The following is a 5,418-nucleotide window of genomic DNA, read 5'->3' on the forward strand; positions in this document are numbered from 1 at the left end:
GATCCCGTGAAATAGATTGCTTTGTGCCAGGGCTAATGCAAATTTCAGAGTGCTAATACATCTAATTTGACCATGTTGTTGCAACTACCTCTCTTTGCATTGCTCTCTTGGCAAGCTTAGCCACATGCCTGCTAATGAGATTATTGCATCACATTAAATGTTGGAACAGGGAGTTTGAGATTGCAGTAACCTTTAGTGCGCTCAGAACAGCCCTTTCTGCTCATATTTCTGCTTTAAACACTCAGGTGTAATCCTGCAACCCCTCCCTGTTAATTGCCCAATGTAACCTAATGGGACCGCATATAATTATTCCAACACAAAGGTGGTCCCTGCCCCACAGAGTTTACAGTGCTAAACAGGGCTGCAGGATCAGGGAGTTCCTAAGTAATGGATTAAAGAATAAGGTCTTGAGTTGATAGATTCTTATTTAAAAATAAGTGTTTGGGACACTCGTGTGAGATGCAATGTTTGATTTACCTAGTTGGGGGTGAGGGGAAATCAATTTCCCAAAGCAGCAGAGTGAAAATCCGTGCAACTCATTTCAGTCACCACTTGCTGCAACTCCACCATTTCATAATTTCATTCCAAAGTGAACCAAAAACATTACTTGGCAGGAACCGGAGTGTCCACATCTGCATTTCTATCACATGCTGCTTCAGAGGAGTGCTGTGTACAGGTTCCAATTTGGGGGTGATGGGATGGGGTTTGCAGTCAGCATGTTTAAAGAGTACATTTCTGAGCCACAAACTCTATTTCACTTGTGTTTTCTGTGTTAGCTGCTGCATAATTTCAGACTCATGAGAAGCAATAGAATTCTGGTTTCCTGGCCTGGTTTATACCCACTCACTATCCACAGCTTTCAATCTCCTTCCTGCTGTGGGATTAACATCCCGCATCACATTTAATCCTTCTACCCACCCCATCTCCTGTCTCCTTCCACAATCATGAGCTGTGATATTTTAAAAAAGCATGGCTTTGACAGGGACTGTGTTCTGCTGAAGGCTGCTTGTCCTGCTTACTTAGATTGACTGTCATTTTTGTCCCTGCAACTACTTTGTACTCCCACCCCAGTACATGGTGGGCTGTTATTCTGCAGCGCTCTCCTAGCAATGCTGCTCTCTGCACTGTTTTAGAGCCCAGTGGGTGGCACATGCATGATCCTTGACCGAGACATGTACATATGCACTCATGAGATGGGAAATGAACAAGGTGTCCACATTTCCGCCTGTCCACTTTTGTACTTTCCACACAAGTGACCTAAAACCACTAAACCAAGCAAACATCAAGAGCTGCCTGTGAGTCCGGGGGGGGGGGGGGAGGATATGATTCTGTCTGGGCTTCTCCCAGCGTTGTTTACCTAGAGGGACAAAGGGCTGTTTGCTTGGTTCCTTGGTTCGTCCCACAAGATCATACTGTAGCCTGCAGTTGTTGTCAGCAATGAAATCACTGGTTTCCCACAAATGCTCTTCTCGGCAAGGTTTCTGGAGAGTGATTTGCCCAACTGAGAGCTATTTGACTTTTTAATTGCAACACCAGTGTTGCTGACTAATTTCTGTGTAAAGGCTGGCAGGTGCTTAAAGAGTTAACGTTGCAGGGCTCACTCTACTAGGAAGTACTGCTACCTATCCATGATAAAGCATTTACCTCTGCTGTAAGACTGATGCGCAGAAAGAGGCAGCATTTCTTCATATACACTGTGGGAGAGCAGGTAGGCAACATACAGCTGGAATCAGGTCAAACTCCAGATCAGGAAAGCATGGAGGGAACAGTGAACACACTGATGAACATTCCATTAAGCAACACCCACAGAACACTAGCTGGGGCCTGGAGAAGCAAATTCAGATGCAGAGGTTCAAAATAAAAAAGCTCAAATATAAGATGACAACTCAACCCAGAAGGCTCTGGAGACAGACAAGCAACAGCAGACTGAAAACCACATGAGGAAGATAGACCAAGAATTCCCAGCTTCCTCAGTGAGCATACCCAGAGAAACAGAACCCCTAACATCACAGAAATCATGCCGCTAGTCCCAGAAGATGCAGGTGATGGTCTCTGAGAGAACAAGGAAGTGAAGATAGCATTCCTGGGTGAAATGGCCACATTGGACCCTGATACAGAACTGCCTGATCACTGGAATGGTGAAAGAGAACTAGAGAGAAAAAAACAAGACATCTGCAATAGAAAATGTTAGAACTGCCAGTGTCTGATGGTGCAAATGCTGAGAATAATTTTTCCTCTATCATCACAATCTCATTTTGGTCAAGAAGTTCTAAATGGAGAGGCAGTCTTGGCTATAAGGTGTAAAATTTTAACAGCGAGACTAATTAACCATTGGAACAATTTACCCAAAGTCATGGTAGATTCTCCATCACTGACAATTTTTAACTCAAGATTGGATGTTTTTTTCTAAAAGATCTTCTCTAGGAATTGTTTTGGAGAAATTCTCTGGCCTGTATTATATAGGAGGTCATAGTAAATGATCACAATAGTCTCTTCTGGCCTTGCAATCTAGGAATCTGAAACATCAATCAAATAAAGCCCAAGAGGAGGAGGAGAAAAAGGAGAGGCCTAGAATCAGAGAAAAGGCACTCTAAAGAAGAAATGAATAGTATATTAATTGAGCCATCTAATTGTAATAATATTCAGGATAATCCTCTCAGTAGGCTCGGGGATCAAGGTAGTCTGCCTCATCCTCCAGTAAACTACAGCGTGGGACCTTGTTGAGCTTTTCAGTATTCAGTGTTTCTAAAGTTTAAGGAAGGGAGATGTGCCGGAATTCTGTAGGTGTCACTACATCTGCATCACTTCCAGATTATTGTTTATAAACCACTCAGAGCTCGGTTATTAGCCAAATGGGCTTCCCCCTTGCTCCCCTGCACCTCCACATCAGGGGCCTGTTGAATCCTGGACACACAACTTTCAAACACTAACAGACAAACAGGACTCCAGCTGCCCAGCACAGCTAGTTCCAGAAGAACATGGTTTCATTTGCCTACTAATTCCTCTTTCCATGCAAAGATGTGCCACTTTAGCAACCTAACTCGTAACATGACTATTTGAAGCTGGCTGGAGGGGTTAATCATGACATTACAGTATTACAAGGAACCAAGGAAGATCATGTAGCACTCTGGGGAAAAGCTCCTGGTCAGAGCTCACAACACCATTTATCCTCTTAAATCCCTCTTTGCCTCATAGCCCCTCTTCTGTAATGTCTTCAAATCACTCCTGGGTGGGCGCAGTTAGCTCAGTGCTGGGTTGCGGTTACTGCTTTTCTGCTAAATTCTCTTTTGTTATCTCAGCCTCTCAACCCACCTCCTTCCTGTCTGTCTGTTTCAGTCACCTGTTTGCCATGCAGCCTGGGAGAGCAGCTAGCACAGTGGGCCCCAGCCCTCGACTGTGGTTTCGAGATAATACTGGACTGTAAAACAACGCCTTAAGGTTTATTGTACACCCAACAACAGGTTAAACTCCCTAAGGATGATTAAGCGCCAAACCCACCCACACAACAAGCCCTTGAAAGCAAGGAAGTGACGAGCTGACGACTTTAACACCTACACATCCATCAACCAGTATGGGGCCTGGTCTACACTGAAAATTTAGATCACCCAAGCTACATCACTAAATTCACACCCTACCCCGAGTGCCGTACTTAAAGTCAACCGAGCCCCTGGTCTAGACTCAGCTAGGTTCACGGAAGTATTCTGCCATCCACCTAGCTACAGCTGCTCAGGAAGGTGGATTCACGACAGCGACAGACAAAACCCCTTCTGTTGATGTGGGCAGCAGCTACACTGTGGTACGCTACAGTGGCATAGCTGCAGCACCTCTAGTGCAGGGCTGGCCTTGGTGACAGACTCACCTCCACCAGGAGCTCCCTTCCTCCTCCCCTGTACCGCCCTGCACACAATTCACACACCCACTTTATCCAACTCTGACCTCACCAACATTACCATTTGTGCATTAGAGTATCCACTGCCTTATTCGGTCATGGGGAAATTAGGTGGTCAGTTTGTTTCAATTGACTGCAGCATTGTCCAAGCCTTTGTTTTTCTCTCCTGTCCATTACAATCACAATAATTCCTGTGTTAGCATCAGCTTTAGGCCATGAGGGTGGCTCTGTGCCTGACTGCATCCTAGTGCTAGAGAAAGGCTCCTGCTGCTAGTTCTGCACTCAGAACACTCAGTCTCTCGGCTTGCTCCATCAGTGCAGTATACAGATTTGAACCAAAGCATAAGTCAGAGGAGGGGTAAAGATTGGATGTTACTTCTCCAGCATTTTAGTCTCTTTCCCATCCCACTCAAGTGAGTGACTTGAGAGAGGAGATTCATCTTTTTATAAGCAAGTCTGTTTATTAGGTTTCTTCGCTTTGGCTGGTACCTTTACCAACAGCCTTATGTTTCTCTTCTCTGGTCCAGAAAGCAGCAAGCTACAACAAATGACTGCAGAACAGCTGAAGGTAAGAGTCCAAACCAAGCAACAGGGTGACTGACATGCTTTCAGCAGATATTTAACTGTATGACTTGGCAGCCTAAAATTTTCAGGTCCACTTTGTTTGGCAACATTTAGTTGGCCAAATAGGAATAATAGTTGTAGCTGACAAATTTGATTCACCCATCGCCAAACAGGCCAGCAATACCCATCACGACAATACAGGTAGCAGAGAACAGCTTCTTCTAACTACCAGAGACCTCTAAGTATTGTGTAAATGCTTTTGATCTTCACAGGACCCAGATTCTATGCCATTACATCTGAAGCCACATAGCTAATGGCTTGATGTGACCCTGAAATAGGACAACAAAAGCATCACACCTGTGGTGCTTGGATGTGGGCTAGCTTGCTACCCATGTGCAAGATGTAGCTACTACATCAGGACCTCGCCTCGTCATGTATTACGGCTGAAGCCTCTCAGGGAACTAACAGTTCAGGCCTGTTTTTTTCCAGGTTTTACAAAAGCTACTACTTGGATTTTACCAATTTTCACCCAAATGTCAGACCACTCAAGTAAGTGAAGATATGGATTATGTTAAGAAAAGCCAGTACATTAGATAGGTGTGTTTAGGTTAATAATAAATTAGCTTAAGTGTAAATGTGAGGCTAAATGTGAGGGTAAGGCAATGTAGTGGAAGCTACACACAAACACGCATGTGTGTGCATATATAAGTCAGTCTGGGTAGATGCAAGAGTGTGATTTTTATTATTATTTTTGCATTTTGTCCTAAATAGACACAATTACACTATGCCATGAATCCATAAGGAATTGGCTCCAGCAGCTGTTTCCATTCATTCTCACAAAGTGTGCTTCTCTGGGTGGAGAAGGCTGGCCTTTCAGTTCAAATCAAGTGCCTTTTTCCTTTGCTTCCTTTCATTTTCTTTGAGAGGTATGTCAGCCCTAGAATAATAAAGGACCTTTTCCCTAT

This window comes from Lepidochelys kempii, chromosome 9 (genome assembly GCF_965140265.1).
Source record: "Lepidochelys kempii isolate rLepKem1 chromosome 9, rLepKem1.hap2, whole genome shotgun sequence".
Taxonomy (NCBI): Eukaryota; Metazoa; Chordata; order Testudines; family Cheloniidae; genus Lepidochelys; species Lepidochelys kempii.